The sequence below is a fragment of the Leopardus geoffroyi genome, chromosome B2 (assembly GCF_018350155.1).
Source record: "Leopardus geoffroyi isolate Oge1 chromosome B2, O.geoffroyi_Oge1_pat1.0, whole genome shotgun sequence".
Taxonomy (NCBI): Eukaryota; Metazoa; Chordata; class Mammalia; order Carnivora; family Felidae; genus Leopardus; species Leopardus geoffroyi.
The window spans coordinates 142739327-142756439 of record NC_059332.1 but is presented as its reverse complement, the minus strand read 5'-3'; the positions used below and the strand labels follow the sequence as shown (position 1 = coordinate 142756439).

The following is a 17113-nucleotide window of genomic DNA, read 5'->3' as shown; positions in this document are numbered from 1 at the left end:
TATCAAAGTAGGGGAGTTCATCCACTCTCTGGATGTCTGGATGAAAAAAAAAGTAAACATTTAGAAGATGTGAACATCACAATGAACAAACTTGGTCAAAACGAGCAAATATAGAATCTTGTATCCAATTCAGAGGATGCACATTCTTTTCAAGCATACAAAAATGTTAACGAAAATTTACCATGTAAAGTCAGTCTCAACATATTTCAAAGAATAAGTGTCATAGAGACTTATATGACTTAAAATTAAGTTAAAAGCAATTACAAAAATCTAAATTATAAAACTATATTTTGGAAATTTTTAAACAAACTTAAACACATTTCTAAGTAACTTATGAAACCTGGGTTGCCTGGGTAGGTCAGTCGGTTAAGCGTCCAACTTTGGCTCAGGTCATGATCTCACAGTTTGTGGGTTCGAGCCCTGCGTTGGGCTCTGTGCTGACAGCTCAGAGCCTGGAGCCTGCTTCAGATTCTGTGTCTCCCTCTCTCTCTGCCTCTCCCCTGCTTGCACTCTGTCTCTCTCTCTCTCTCTCTCTCTCAAAAATAAACATTTAAAAAATTAAATAATTTATGAAACAGAGAAAAATTGTAATGAAAAGTTTAAAATACTGAATATTAATTAAAATACTATACACCAAAACATGCCTGCTGTAGAAAAAGCATACTTTGTCAGGGTAGCTTGGGTAGCTCAGTCAGTTAAGCATCTGACTCTTGATTTCAACCCAGGTCAGGATCTCATTGTTCAGGAGATTGAGCCTCACATTGGGCTCTGTGCTGAGACAAGCGTGGAGCCTGCTTGGGATTCTCTCCCTCTCCTCTGTCCCTGCCCCTCCCCCGCTCACGCGCACACTCTTCCTCTAAATAAATAAACAAAAAGAAAAGCATATTTTGTGGGTAATTTATTTCTTTAAATGCTTATAATAGAAAAAAAAAAGAAATGTCGTAAGTTAAGGAGCTAAATGTTCGATTAAAAACTACAGCATAAACCAAAAGACGGTAAAGAGATGATAAAACAGAAACTCATAAAATAGAAAAAGTAACATTAGAGAGGCGAAACCAAGCCAAATGTTGACTCTTCAAAGAAAAATAATCAAAGACACAAACCTTTAACAAGATAAATGAAGAGAAGAATACTGGAATTGGAAAAGGGGTATAACTATAGATATAGTGAAGATTAAGGAGATCAAAGGATACCATGAATAATTTAACACTAAAAAAAATTGATAACATATGAAACAAATTCATAGGCAACATAATTTAACAAAACTAACTCAAGAAGACAGATAAAGTCTAAACTGTACCATAACCATTAAAGAAGATGACTCAGTAGTTTAAAATCAGCCCACAAAGAAAACACCAGGACCAGGTATTTTACAGATAAGTTCTACCAACATTCAAGGAACAGACCACAGCAGTATTACAGAAACTCCTTAAACAGAAGAAGGTAAAACACCCACAGCTAATTCTATGAGGGTACTATTGATACCAAACCAAATATGGAGACTGCAAGAATGGAAAATTAAAGGCAGTATCACTCATGAGTAAGATACAAAAATCCTAAACAGAGTATTAATAAATCGAATAGCATATAAAGAAAATCGTGACCAAACAGGGTTCATCGCAGGAGTAACATTCATCGCAGTCACTTGACCTCATTCACTGCCTAAGGACACCTTCCTGAGCCTGTCATTTAGGGCTCTTCACAGAGTGACCCCACATGTATCTGTTGAGCCTGTCTTCTACCTCTGACCTCTAAAAATTATATTCCTTTCAAAGTACACCTTCTATTTGTACACCAAGCCCCAAGCATATCCCTGTTGATCACAAAGCCCATCCCAAGTCCCAACTGTAGCCACCTCTCCTGATGCATCTTCAAAACTACCCACTCCATACATCCTTGCCAGCCTCTCCCTACTGGGTGAGGACTTCTCTTCTTTAATCTTCACAGTGTACTTTTCCGTCTTTCTTAAATTGTTCACTCAATTCTCCACACACAGTAGGTATCTGAGCCCCTATATTCCCCACTGGCACAGGCATTACTTAAGGGTAAGGACTTTTAGATGCCTATTTGTCAAGATGCCTTTTACAGTGTATATATTAAGTATTCAACAAATGTATGTTTAATTGAATAAAAGTGTTTTTATTTGTATGTGGTGTTAAAAATGTTTTCCCCAGGAACAAATGATCCTATATAGCAATAAAAATGCTTTCCGAATGATGTTATAAATCGTGTTTTTTTTTATAGGCCAGTAAACTACAGGAAGTCTTTCCACTGCCACAGGCAAAGATAAACACTCAAACACGCAAACCTGTAGTCACACAAATGCTACACAGAATTTAATACACTTCATTCACCCTGTAGTTTGAATCCAAATTTGTCTGGATCCCAAACCTGTATACCCCCAGCCTGCCTTCCTGGTCTATCTTTCCTATTATACAATGAACCTCCTGAGAGAAGGAAATAGGCCTTCTCACTGAATCTCCAGACCTAAACAAGAACTCAATATTTGTTAATGGAATGGAGATTAAATGTAGGAAGAAGCCCAATGTGCAAACCCTTCCAAGAGCAGCACTCTGTGTCCTCACAAAAGAATAAAGTGAAGGCCCCAACTGGTAAATCACAGGTTCTATTATATTCACTATCCTCTGATTAAAAAGAGCACTGCTTATTTTGGAAATCTTTCCATTAAAAAAGCTGAAAATTTGGGGGCTCTTAAAAGGTTAAGCTCCAGTCATCTAAAACACTGTATGTAGCCTTGAATGACTGTAAATGCATCAAATATAATTATATACCAAATAAAACTTGTCTTAAAATACTAATACCATTATAATATAAACTTCAAAGCAGCTAAAAATATCCCTAACCTCCTACCAATGTCCCTTTAGTAGCATTCAGGTGATATCATCGCACTGAAGTTTACTAGGAATTCCAGTAATACAGGATCTTTTCACAGATGCATATCAACGCAGGACATTCAAAGCAGTTATGGTCCAGCACATTATCAAGAATAAGCAAGTTTAGATGTAGTGGAGAAATCAGCCTCTTGGTCACAGCTATAGAAGAAACGCAAAATATAAAGTTTCCTTTGTAAAAAAGAAGAAACAAAAATAACTGCCAGAGAAAAAATAAAGGATGTGGCAAAACAATTGTACATTAGTTCCACTACCACATTCCATATTCCTGGAAACTATTATATCTGTACAAAACAGGTACCAATGATTACAGTAAATCTGAATTTTATTATGTCTTTTGGATTTTTACTTTAAACTTACTAATAGGCTTATTGCAATACTAACATAAATGTCAGTAAATTTTTAAACTTACAACTTGAAGTTCTTTCCAAAGAAACTGAATTGGATTATAATAGATAATAGCAATTTGTTATTTTTCTTAATTTTTTACAGCCAAATATTTTCATGAATACCTATTTATTGTTAAACTAAAATGAAAACAAAGCACCAATTTACATCATGATGAGTAAATCTGTTCTCACATCTGCTGCCATCTTTTTTTGCTTTCAAAAAAAAAATCCCCTGGCACTTTCATGTTTTTCATATAGAAAGAGCTCAAATGGATAGCTGAAATGCAGCCAGTAACTGCACAGAGAACAGAGAGTCCTGGCTCTAACCCAGCCTCAGATGGGTTCTATGGGAGGGAGAACTTCCAAGTGATTCCTTCCTGGTTCAAACGGTAAGCAGAAGTGCCTGACCCTTGGCCCACAGATGGACAGGGCAGACACACCAAGCACGCCGGACTGTTCTTCAAGGCCTTGCACTAAGGCAGAAGGCAGGGGACCAGAGCTAACTGATGACCCAGTACCCATACAAATGTACACATTTCCAGTTGCAAACATGTGCTTGGGGCTACAGAAGTGGTTGTGGGGGTATTAATAATTGCCAGCACATAGAGCGCCAGCTTGGTGAGTAGAACCTGTAAACATGCTTGGCACTGAATGAATGAGCAGCCATGGACTGTAAAGAAAAAAAGCAGAAAACCAGGTGAGAATCATCTCAGCAATCAGGGACAGAAGCAGCGGAATACAGATGTCTGCCTCATAAACAGCCAGCAAAAGCATTTCTTTTTTACTTTGCCAAAACTCTCACATAAGGACCATAATGACTTTTCTGGGCAGAAATATTTTTATTTCCTCATAACAATGGCATTATGTGCTTAATCAGGCCACAATAAATGAATACTATAAAACACCTACCAAGTGACCAACAAAGGACTAGATAATGTAAAGTTAATATAAAAACACAAAATCTGGTACCTGAACTTCTTCAACAGTTCACAATCTAGCTATGGAAGCAAAGCTCATACATGAAATGATCACAGAACAATTAACAGTGAAAATGTGGGACTTTGTATGGGCTTGGACAATCAAAGATCTTACGGAGTCAAATCATCAGCAGAAAAAAGCACCAGAGCTGAAAATCAGAAAGACTGAGTCTCTGTACCACCTGTGACTGTCAGGATGATGGAGAAGGAAGAACAGGCCCATTTGTGGTAGATGATATGCTAATCAAACCGTTATCATCACAGCTCCCCTGTGGGATAGGTATTATCCCCATTCTACAGACAAGGAAACTGAGGTTTATGTCTTGGGCAAATTACTTGACCACTGTGATCTCAGTTTTTCCATTTGTAAAATAAAGGAACTAACATAAATCAATGGTTTGACCCAGAGCCTTCAAGTGGGCAGGGCCCTGGGCCAAATGTATCAAATCCTCCAGTCAAGAGCCGGATTCCCATTCCCCATGGGAAATATTTTGCTGTCATAACATCAGCACTGAGAATAGTACCTGGTATATAATGAGTGATGGGTAAAAATTTGAGGAATGAATGGATGGAACAAATGGCACATCGCAGCCAACTTTAAGGTGACTCTCATTCATGGTGGCTCATTTCCTTATATGTTTAGTAATGTTTTGTTGTTTGCTCATATTCCAGAGCTCTGAATCAGTGGTTTGAAGGTGTCATTCTTCCAGAGGCAATTCATGTTTACTTCTACCAAGCCCTTGGGTATTTCCAACCCAGAAGCATTGAGAGGAGTTTCTCAGCCTGGGGTTTTCCAGACCACATAGGTAACACAAATTCAAATCCTAAACCTAATATATTCAAAAAAGACTTTTTTTTTTTTTTCAAGAAGCCTCCTCCTTTTGCTAATGGGTGTTCTCTCCCCACCCCCAGCCCAGCCCTTCAAAGAGGTTCCAATGAAACTCCATATCCCTGGGGCGCCTGGGTGGCGCAGTCGGTTAAGCGTCCGACTTCAGCCAGGTCACGATCTCGCGGTCCGTGAGTTCAAGCCCTGCATCGGGCTCTAGGCTGATGGCTCAGAGCCTGGAGCCTGTTTCCGATTCTGTCTCCCTCTCTCTCTGCCCCTCCCCCGTTCATGCTCTGTCTCTCTCTGTCCCAAAAATAAATAAACGTTGAAAAAAAAAAATTAAAAAAAAAAAAAAGGAACTCCATATCCCTGAACTCTAGGTGCTTGGTATCAGCAGAGCTCCCCTGGGTGTCCCTTCCTACTCTTCCTTTTTCTCTCAGTAATGCTCACTCCTCCTCCTCTTCTTCCCCACTTGTGAGTTTCTCACTGTCTTGTAATAAAGATTATAAAAGAGTGGGTTTTTTTTTTAATGTTTATTTATTTTTGAGAGAGAGACAGCTCAAGCCAGAGAGGAGCAGATAGAGAAGGGAAGCCACAGAATCCGAAACAGGCTCCAGGCTCTGAGCTGTCAGCACACAGCCCTATGCGGGACTCAAACTCACGAACCGTTAAGATCATGACCTGAGCCGAAGTTGGACGCTTGACTGACTGAGCTGCCCAGGCACCCCAAGAGTGTTTATTTTTTAAAGTTTATTTACTTATCTTGAGAGAGGGGGTCACGAGCAGGGGAGCGGCAGAGAGAGCGGAACAGAGTGAATCCCAAGCAACCTCAGCACTGTGAGCACACAGCTCAATGCAGGACTCAATCCCACGAACTGTGAGATCATGACCAAGTCAAAATCAAGAGTCGGACACTTAACTGACAGAGCCACCCAGGTGCCCCAAAAGGGTGATTATTTTATCTTCTCCAATATTTCTACTGGAAGTGTTTACGGCCAGAAAATTTTCCAGAATATCCAGTCAGCCTTATTTCCGGGGGGGGGGGGGGGGGGGAGCATAGTCTATCACCTACATATTCAGATGTAGGTTTAGAAATCATCATTGGGGTGCCTGGGTGGCTCAGTGGGTTGAGTGTCCGGCTTTGGCTCAGGTCATGATCTTGCGGTCTGTGAGTTTGAGACCCACATCGGGCTCTGTGCTGACAGCTCGGAGCCCGGAGCCTGCTTCCGATTCTGTGTCTCCCTCTCTCTCTGCCCCTCCCCCACTCATGCTCTGTCTCTGTCTCAGAAATAAATAAACATTGAAAAAAAAATTTTTTTTTTAAAGAAATCATCCCAAGGTGAGCAAGAGCTGAAACCAGATAAGCAGTCAAAGTAGGAGATGCCTAGCATGGGGGAAACACAAGAAGCCAACAGGAGAGCAAGGCTAGGATTGGCTAGAAAGGATGCCAACCCTGAGTGTGACAAGGAAAGACCTGGACGGGCAGAGGACAAGAGGCATAAGTTTATTTCCTAATAATAAAGAGACCAACCTGAATTTAGGAAAATAGTTCTGAAGGATGACTGGATGATAACACAACGCTTGTATGTACCACTGATTTAAAAAGATACTTCAGGAATATAGTACTATATCTGATATACAGAACTTACAAAAAAAAAAAATCATGACAAGCACACAGATCCAAAGTTAAATCAAATTCAAGTAGGAGATAGGGCAGAGGACAGGAGAAAAGTAGGAAATAGGGCAGTGGAAAGGAGGAGAGGAGGAGATATGGCAGTGGAAAGGATGTACAGGAAATGAGATGAAGTAGAGATTCCATTATTGGAAACAAGCTACCAGTTGTGCTGTGCTACTGGGAAGATTCCGAGCACAAGCGAAATCACGTCACGTTCTACATCAAGGAACTGTTTCACACAGGAATTTGGTTATACAAATTGGGGAATAAGTGGACCATCACCAAAGGCTTGGAAACACATTATTCTGATTCAATTATTACTGAATTCAAGATTTTTTATTATTATTTCCTTTTACTGTAACAATAACCATATGTGGGAAAGTTACCAGTTAGCAAAATAAAGTTCAAGGAAGCTAAATAAGGACCCACCATCACACCACCACATCTTAGCACCTACAGATGCGCATCTCCATAGATTTTCGTGTAATATAACATTCTGTATATGAAATAGTTCAAAGAATTCTAAACTGAGAAATAGTGGATATGAAATGGGGTTCATCAAGAAAGGTGTCTGTCTGGGTTCCTGTGAGTTCTACATGTCTGCTTCCCACAAGTGTGGTTACACTAACACTAACAAGAATGAAAAGCATCAGGGAAAACTTAGTAAATTCGGAGTACTGTTGAGTAGGTGTACAAATAAAACATGAGAAAATATACGGCATGAGAAAATACACCACAGGGGGCGCCTGGGTGGCGCAGTCGGTTAAGCGTCCGACTTCAGCCAGGTCACGATCTCGCGGTCCGTGAGTTCGAGCCCCGCGTCAGGCTCTGGGCTGATGGCTCAGAGCCTGGAGCCTGTTTCCGATTCTGTGTCTCCCTCTCTCTCTGCCCCTCCCCCGTTCATGCTCTGTCTCTCTCTGTCCCAAAAATAAATAAACGTTGAAAAAAAAAAAAAAAAGAAAAAAAAAAAAAGAAAATACACCACAGAATTTAAATCTCTACTGTGCTTCTATCCAATCAGTAGAGCAACATTTTTTCCCAAAAAGAGTGTTACCTCAAATAAAAGAATAGACACTGGGTAGCAGGAAAAAAGGGTAATGATGCAAATCTTCCCTTAAACCACATTTCATTAAGGGCTATAATCATAGCTAGAGATAACGAACATGACTCTTGGGCTCAGGCAATGATTTATATCACCCAGGTTCTCAGAAGGGATTCATAATCATTTTATCAAAAGCTTGGTTTTTGAAAGAAGCAAATTAGCTCTATTTCCTTCAACTTCTTACACCACAATCTTAAGATCTTAAATAAAATAGTATTTATACACCTAAATTTGGAAATAATCAGCAAGGCCAGGATGAAATAAGAAAAACTGACCAGAATTAGCAGGGAAAGAAGCTTAAACTCAAAGTACTTAATAACTAATGAATATGTACTTTGTTTTAATGAATGTATTAAAAACATGACTCTCTCCAGAAAAATATTTAATTCACTTTACAAAAAGCACATACAAAATAAGTAAGATTACTTATCAACTTATAAAACAGACTTTCAAAAAGGAAAAAGAGTTAAGAAAACAGAGACAGTAAAAATGTTAACAGTAAGTACAAAAAACTTGGCCTTAAGTATGCTTGCAATAAAGACAAAAGGGGACTGAGGATGGCTTATTCTTAGAAATGAAGACATTGTCTAGTTACCCAGGAAAGACAACCTTTCCCTAGTACTGAGTTCTGAAAAAATGTCAACATTAAAGTACCACAGCAGAGCCATCAAATGATGGAAAGGATAGTGTCTTTAACAACCTCATACAAATGCAGAACAGGATTTATAATTATTTCCAATAGAAAGCAAGAATAAAGGTTTAAGGTTAATGGGTAATTCAGTAAAAGCAACAGTTGAGGGCTAGGATAATATGGTCCAAAATGTACTATAGATTGAATAGACAGAGAACATGTCCTTCCCATTGTTCCTAAAAAGGATGATTCTCAAACAAGTTCATCAACAAGACTAATGGCCCTAAGGTATATACTCCATCTCCCTGCCTTCCTCTGTTTACCTATGAAATGTTGCCACCTGTCCCTGTCATCCTTTTGGGCTGATGAAAGAATAAAAGCCAGGATGGGAAAAAAGAACTCAGTATTTAGGCTGGTCCTATACATAAGGAAATTAAGGCAGGGATTTCAATCTAGGAGCCCAAAGTCTGAATTACCTCTCTCAGATACCAGTAAAATGCATGGAAACAAAGGAGATTCTGTTTCTTTCTCCTTTTGCCTTTTTGAATATCCTTCCCAGAACATTCCCAAGCTGAGGCAGCACAACCTGGCTGTGGGGGATAAGTTTAGGAATCCTCCGGGCTTACACCAATGGGTTAACAAGGCATAAAGAAATACAAAGCCATAAGATGCTCACACCGGAGTTTGGGTAAACCAGACTGGCACTCCAAGAATAGGGAGGTGCAAAGACACCCCGAGAATAGGGAGGCACCTCAAAATAGGGAGGGGGAGATGAGTCCCCAAAAATAGAGAGAGAGAGGCAAAGGCCTGAAATAGAAATGGCGCAAAGGTGCCCAATACATAGGAACAACAAGATTAGATACTCAGGGTGAAGGCACCCCAAGTTTAGTACTATAGCAGAAAGCTGCTTTCATAGGAGAATAGAGCCAGGGTAGGTAAATTGGTGGATTGGACTATGGACCACTGCGCTGCAGGCAAAGCAGCCCAGAGCAGAGATGGTTAACAAAAGAAAAGGTGGCTTATTAACCCTGAGGTTATTCCCCCTATCTGTCTCATCCCCCAGGCTGGCAAAGATAAACAGGCACGGTGCCTCCTGTCTGCTGTTAACAACCATCTACCCATCTGCTCGGCGCCCGGATTTTGTTTTATATTGACCCAAATCCCAAACGCTGTATATCTTCAAAATCCCCTTCTCCCCCTCATGTCCCCCAGTTAATGTTCCTAGTTTGTCTCTTTGTACATGCCCATCACGTTTGCAAGCCTTCTGATCTGAATAAATACAGGGCAAGGGGCTCTTGTCTTTTTCCCGGATATTAGCCATCTCTCATTTTAATCCTGCATCGGCTCTTTTGCTGGCCAAAAGAGAACTTTAGACTTAGAGTCTACAACACCTGGCCCCATGTGATAATCCACTTCTCTCCTAGTCACTTACCCAAAGAATTAGGAGCACGAAGGATTCAAAGTGGCTATTTTCTCTCAGACTTAACGTATCTGTTGCTGTTTCTTTTTAAATAAAATGTTTTTTAAATAAAACCCAACTAGGGGTGCCTCGGTGGCTCAGTCAGTTGAACATTGACTTCGGCTCAGGTCACGATCTCACGGTTCATGGGTTCAGGCTCCGCGTCGGGCTCGGCACTAACAGTTCAGAGCCTGGAGCCTGCTTCAGATTCTGGGTCTCCCTCTGTCTCTCTGCCCCTCCTCTGCTTGCGCTCTCTCTCTCTCTCTCTCTCTCTCTCTCTCAAAAATAAATAAATAAACATTTAAATAAAACACAACTAAATCCATTTACCCATACATCTGTCCATCTATTCATTCACTGAACAAACACCTAACTGCCCTACATCTTAGCCTCCATGCTAAGCAGTGGAGAAACTATGAATCAAACATACCCTTGACTTTCTAATTTAGATGACAAACGACAGTGTTTCTCCCAATTTAAACAGTTCAAATGTGTACTGCACAATAAGAATACACCTTTCAGATACCATTACAACGTAAGATTGTCTCCTGCAAACCTGAAGATGGCTCAGGGCTCAAATAAAAATATCTTCAATTAATCACCCAACTCGGGCCACCTTCATAAGGCCAGCTGGGCTTTGTCCCCAAAGCCAGCAGGGACTGAGCCAACAGTTTTCATAGATACAGAGGCACTGAGGGCCATTTAAGTGGGAAATCAAACTGTGCAGGGGGTTCTTCTAGCCATGGTTTTCTCCTTTGGTGTGAAGTGGTTTTTAACTTCACTGAAGAATTTCTATAAGAACTTGGTCTTCAGAATAAAAATAAAATCTACCTTCAGGCAGTCACTTATTCTAAAATGCTAAGAAAATGGATTCCTAGTCAAGAAAATGAAGAAAAGATTATTTTAAATAAGCAGGGAGGGTCAGGTAAAAAAAAATGACCAGTATTAAAATATCAAAAATAAAAAAGCAATAACCCCCCCAAAATACAATGGCATAAAAAGCATATTCACTAAATTAGTCATTTTATAATGTCTAAGGTTTCCTTTCTTCACACACACATTATATTAGTCTTGCCTCCACAAGACTGATGTCATACTACCGTTCTTAAAAATTCACACTGAGGCCTTTGAACCAACATTCAAGTTCATAAATAAGGAAATGAAAAAAGAATATATAAGAAAAACAGGTCATTTTCCTACTGAATTGTAAATTTTGATTCCCCAGTTACTGCAAAAGCCAAACTCTTACATCTACTGTATTGTACCTCCTGCCCATCCATGTAGTTAGCACCACACATTAGTCTGGTCATAAAGAGGCATCACCTAACAACACCATTCTGAAGTAACAGCCGTACGATCTAGGGAACGACTTTCTAGGCAGAGAGGTTCACATTGCTAAATTCCAAGCGAAGTCAAGTATCAAGTGTTCACAGCTGTCTGCTTTGCCTGAGAAGCCCTTGGAAGAGAATGAGTAGGTCTGCTGTAGGCCTCAGTAAGAACACAGGGAGGCCCACACCATTCTAGGGACAGGGGAAGAAGACAGGCCAAGGATACTGTCCCAGTTATACTAGTGACAAGTGACTAGGCTGGGACAGGGATATTACCCATTTTCTTTTCTTTTTTGTTACAATTATCTGAAGTTAGACACTGAGGAAGTCATTTGAAACTAATTTGTGCACAATTTAAGCCATGTGTTAAAGACTCCTCATGCATACAGACAGGGTATCATACACTTAGGCTAGAAGTATTTTCTAAACATACTACTACAAACTCTGTATTATTATCTTCCCATGACATTAAGATCATAACATAAAAGAGAAGGGAGAAGAATATATCTTTCTATCAGACCTGAGGTTATCATGGAAAAATATTAAAGTAGTTTATATGTATTGTTAATGGTATCTCTTTAAAGTTTCAACTAAGTGGTAGAAAACATATCCAAAGTTTAAACTCTTAACAATTATTTTTTTTTTAATTTTTCTTAACGTTTATTTATTTTTGAGACAGAGAGAGACAGAGCATGAACAGGGGAGGGACAGAGAGAGAGGGAGACACAGAATCGGAAGCAGGCTCCAGGCTCTGAGCCATCAGCACAGAGCCCGATGCGGGGCTCGAACTCACGGACTGTGAGATCGTGACCTGAGTTGAAGTCGGACGCTTAACTGACTGAGCCACCCAGGCGCCCCTCTTAACAATTATTAATTGTTCTACATTATCAAAAACCATGCCCAGTCCTATGAACACTACCCACCCCAGATCACCCCAGAGTCTGTGTAAAGGAAAGATGACTTCACCCACCCTAATACAGAGACTGTGATTTATGTCTGAACCTCTTAACACAATGCCCTGCAGGCAGTGGAGCTTCCAGAAGTATTTGTTCCATTCGATGTTTAAAGGGGGGGGGGGGGATCAGGATCAAATAAATACTCACTGTCATCTATTACAAACAAAATAAAGTAATAAAATAGGTAAAATGATCAAGAAGAAAAAACTCTTGCTTCCAGAGCAGCTGTTCTTTTTTTTTTTTTTTTTAATTTTTTTTTTTCAACATTTATTTATTTTTGGGACAGAGAGAGACAGAGCATGAACGGGGGAGGGGCAGAGAGAGAGGGAGACACAGAATCGGAAACAGGCTCCAGGCTCTGAGCCATCAGCCCAGAGCCCGACGCGGGGCTCGAACTCACGGACCGCGAGATCGTGACCTGGCTGAAGTCGGACGCTTAACCGACTGCGCCACCCAGGCGCCCCAAGAGCAGCTGTTCTTTTAAACCCATGATATAAAAATTTTCTCCAATTAAACCAGACAAAAAGGTTACCCAAGTAACATTTCATTTTTTCCCAAGAAAGACCAAAACAGAGGTCTTCAAGATTAAGCACTTCAATCAAGTCAATCAACACAAGCTAAAACACCATCTTTTAGTTCTAATAATAAAAGCATCTTCTGGAAAGTGCTGGGTCGTTTACATTCAAAGTAAGAGGCCAAAAAAATCTATTTTATTCTTGATTTCCCCTCTGAACACTCCAAAACAGACTGTATCAAAGCAACTGAAGGAAAAGGTGAGGTGCTGAACTTGGTTCTTTCTTCACAAAGCTGTACTGTCAATACAGCTCACTGTATTATATACCAAGACAGGACACCTTTAAGAGTCTCAAAGGAGCTGTGTAAATAGACCCTACGCCATTCCCCTAACACTGCGTCTGAAGCAAATACAGTGCAGTCCACCTGACTGACAATCAACAGATTTAAGACCCCTTCAAAGCTCTGTCACTCCACACCAGGAATGAGAAATTTAACACTAAATGAAGGGAGCCCACGCTTACCTCTGCCTCTTGCCAAGAAGGTCCAACACAAACTAGGGCCCCAATATCAAAGGAAGTGGGGAGAGATGCAGGAATCAGGTGACAGGGCTGACAAGATGGTATGTGAGTGAAGAAAGCAGAAGTCAAGCTTGAGATGGCCCAGAAAGACCGCAGAGATTACTGCTTCCAGAAAAAAGAAAAAAGGAGTATTCCTGGTGCCCACATACCTGAGACAGTTGCAGGAAGGAGCGACTAATTTCAGGCCATCTCAGGATATCTGCATTGTGGAAGTGCACTCTCCACAGCCTGAGAATCATCCTGAGATGTCCTGGCAGAAGGTCTGATATTCAAGGTGCAGAGTGACAGCTTCCACATAAAAGCCAAAAGTACTCTGCAGGCCACCAGAAGGTCAGAGTGACCAAGCCTAGTGTGACACAAGAAACGAAATCCTACACAACCCACACTGAGCTCCCCACAGAGGATATGTGGGGGTAGCTATTATTCTTGTCATGGTAGCCAAGGCCAATCCTTGCTTCTTGACCCAGCACAAACTTCCCCAATCAATCCATATACTAGTTGGTTAAAGTCTATTTGTCAATGGATTTTTCAGAACTCTAAGTAATTCTAAAGAGGTAATGTTGTTAAGTACTATCACTGCTATACAGGTTAACCCATAAAAGTCATTTTAACCCACAATGTACTTATAACACCAACAGTACTTTCCTCAATAATGCTCTTTACTGTCTATGAAGAATCTCATTTCCCCGACCTCCCTGACTGAGGGGCTGTTAAAGATGATGTTCAGAACCAGGAAAAGCCAGGCAAACACGTAGATTCTAATAACTTAGGCCCTGCCTATTTGCACAACAGAAACACCTCTGTACATTGGCAGAGGAGAAAGTGCTGCTTTCCACCTATCACTTCCCAGTTACTCCAAATTAAAAAGCACAAACACTTGGGAAGGGTATCCCAGGGCACAAGTGCTGCAAGTCGGGACCATCGAGCTGGCTTGGTGCTACCTATCTACGCCATGAGCTTAGGACCAGAGAAAAGCTGAAGCAGTCACTAATTAGGGTCGTGTTTACCCTTCTGTTGTCAACTAAGAACATACTGTTTTTGTTGCTTTAGAAGAAAGGTCTCCCTAGTTCATTACAGTCATTATTCCTACTCAGTAAGAGATAATATGCTCCAATTTGAAAAGTATGTGTGAATGGCACACTCCTACACCTCCTAGCAGGGGCCCATCCACATTCAATACTTTCACAGACACAGAAGGACAGTTCGTTGGAAGTCACAGGGTCTTAAATAAGCTGATAATTTATTGTCCTCCACAAAAGAACTACAAACAAGATCTTAATTAATTTGCTAACAGTTATGGCCTGTTTACTAAAATTAGCCCAAATTCCATCATTTTGCTTACTACAGGAATTTGCATAAGGCACATTTCCTTGGACCCCATCCTGGGAAAATTAGTACTGAGGAAAGTAAAACTTGCCATTAAAGTAGTTGTACATCTAAGTTGGCTCCAGAAGACCTGTCCCTAGGGACAGTGACATAGAGCTGCTGAGGGACAGAGTGGGCATAAAGAGAGAGAAAGAAAAGTTGTGCTGTGGCCATCCAGATGTCTCAACTTAGTGCTCAATTTGTACACCAATGTCAGGAGAAACAGAGCTGGTGATAGTCGGATTGGGACCTTAAAGGTCACCTTATCCAACGGCCATTCACAGGTAGAAATACGGCCAAAAACTCAGAGGCTCAGCTCCTCACCATGGGTGAAAGCACTCCTGCCTCACTTCCTTCCACTGCCCACAAAAACGTCAGCACCACCATGCTTGGCAGCAGGGGTCTCCCAAAGGTCAAGTTCTGTGGTGATTGAAAGATGCGCAGGGGCACCTGGGTGGCTCAGTTGGTTAAGCATCTGGCTCTTGATTTCAGCTCAGGTCATGATCTCACGGTTTATGAGACCAAGTCCCATGTCTGGCTCTGCACTGACAGTGTGAAGTCTGCTTGGGATTCTCTCTCTGCCCCTCCCCTATGCACTCTCTCTCAAAATAAATAAACAAGAAGGAGAAGGAGGAGAAGGAAGAGAAGGAAGAGAAGGAGGAGGAGGAGGAGGAGGAGGAGGAGGAGGAGGAGAAAGATAGATGGGAAGGACTAAGAGTAAAGTAACAGAAAATGCAGATGTAGATGTCCTGGGACTCTTACAGTCTGTGTGGCCCAGAAGTGGAGGAACCGTGCAAACATTCTACAACCTAGCAGTGGGTTGTGTGCCAGTGTGCAGAAGAATCAGCCTTTCTAGAACTCAGAGCACATTACCTGAAAAACTTAGGGAAAAGTTAGGTTTCTAGTGCAGCCTAAAATTTAACCTATATTTATTTTTTTCAACAAATAATTACTGAGCTCTAGCCATCTGGGAATTTACATTCTAATGGGGGAACGACAGCAAAAGGAAAGAGACAAACACATAAGGTTCTTGCCCTTGGGGGTGAGGGCTGTGCAAAGGAGAAAACAGCCCTGTGAGGGGTGGGGAGGGAAGGTCCTCTGACAAGGGACAGCAACACAGACCAAAGAAGCGATGGAGCAGGGGTATATGCGGGACAACGAGGCAGGGAAGACTGGCACACACGAGGACGTGAAAAAAGACCGGGGGGCCACAGAGCAGAAATGGCTCTGCTAGAGCAGAAGGGCTAGGACGAGGTTTAGGCGGGGCCCCGTCGGCACAGAAGGGAGCTCATCTCTATCTTGACGGGGCGGGGCCTCTGAACGGTACCAAGCAGCAGACTGAAGCGGTCCAGCTTTCACGTCAAGACTGCCGGATGGGGACAGAGTGAAAGCGGAAAGGACAGGCAGGAGGTTGCAGCGATCCAGGGGCGAGGCGATGGTGCCTGAAGGAAGCTGCTCACTCGTGAGAGGGAGGAGAGAGCAGCCTGGGGCTGAGCTGTGGAGTTGGAACCAACAGAACTTCTGAGGAACTAGATGAGGGAGCGGAAATGGAGGCGTGGCTGCCTTGTGTGGGAAAAGGGGATAATCACACTAAAATGAGGTGTTGGCGCGGCCCACACTCCATCTCTGCCGAGACTGTATTCCCACTTGCTAGCCGAGGGGCCCTGAGTGCTGTGAGAAGTAACTTCGTCTCTGCTTCAGAGTCTGACATTACCAGTCAGGGAGAGTAAGAGAATCTACCTCACGGATTTACTGAGAATCCAATGAGTTAGTATCTGTAACATACTTAAAACAGTGCCTGGCACACAGTAGGAGCTATACAATTCTATTCTTATTACTATTCTCATCACCTACTTCATGGTACTGTTGTTAGGACTAAATAGACTAAATGAGTTTAAGGAAGTGCCTGGCACATTAATTCTCTCAATAAACGTCGGCCCTTATTGCTATCATCATGAATGATTCCCAGTCGGTGGCAATAATTGAGGTGAAGAACAGAATGGAGAGGGGGCTGCTGTGAAAAGGTCCAGAGGGCCTGTGGAAGAGGTTCCATTTGGTGTGTTAATTCTGCAGTGTCCATGAGGCATTCAAATGTCTAGGTCAAGTGTGTCGCTGGACATGAATCTGAACCTCAGAGGAAAAGTCTGGAGTTGAGATATTAACTTAAGAGCTATTCACATAAAAATGAGTTAACTACAGAAAATGGTGAGCTTGGTGACGAGGAAGATTAAGGTGGAGGAAAGAAGATGATCTAGTGGTGAACCCAATGGAACCCCAACCTCCCAGGTCAGGCCAAGGTGGAGGAGGCAGAAAAAGAGACTGACAAAGAACCGTGCAGAGGAGGAGGAAGGCCAACAGACATTGGGTCCTAACAGCTCTAACTTCTGAAAGGTCAAGTT

General features: G+C 41.7%; 1 protein-coding gene across 2 annotated transcripts in view; it reads right to left on the bottom strand.

Moving 5' to 3' along the window:
• TULP4 (TUB like protein 4) overlaps positions 1 to 17113 on the bottom strand; it is a 243759-nt gene that overhangs the window by 197595 nt on the left and 29051 nt on the right. The gene's annotated exons all lie outside the window — the stretch shown is intronic.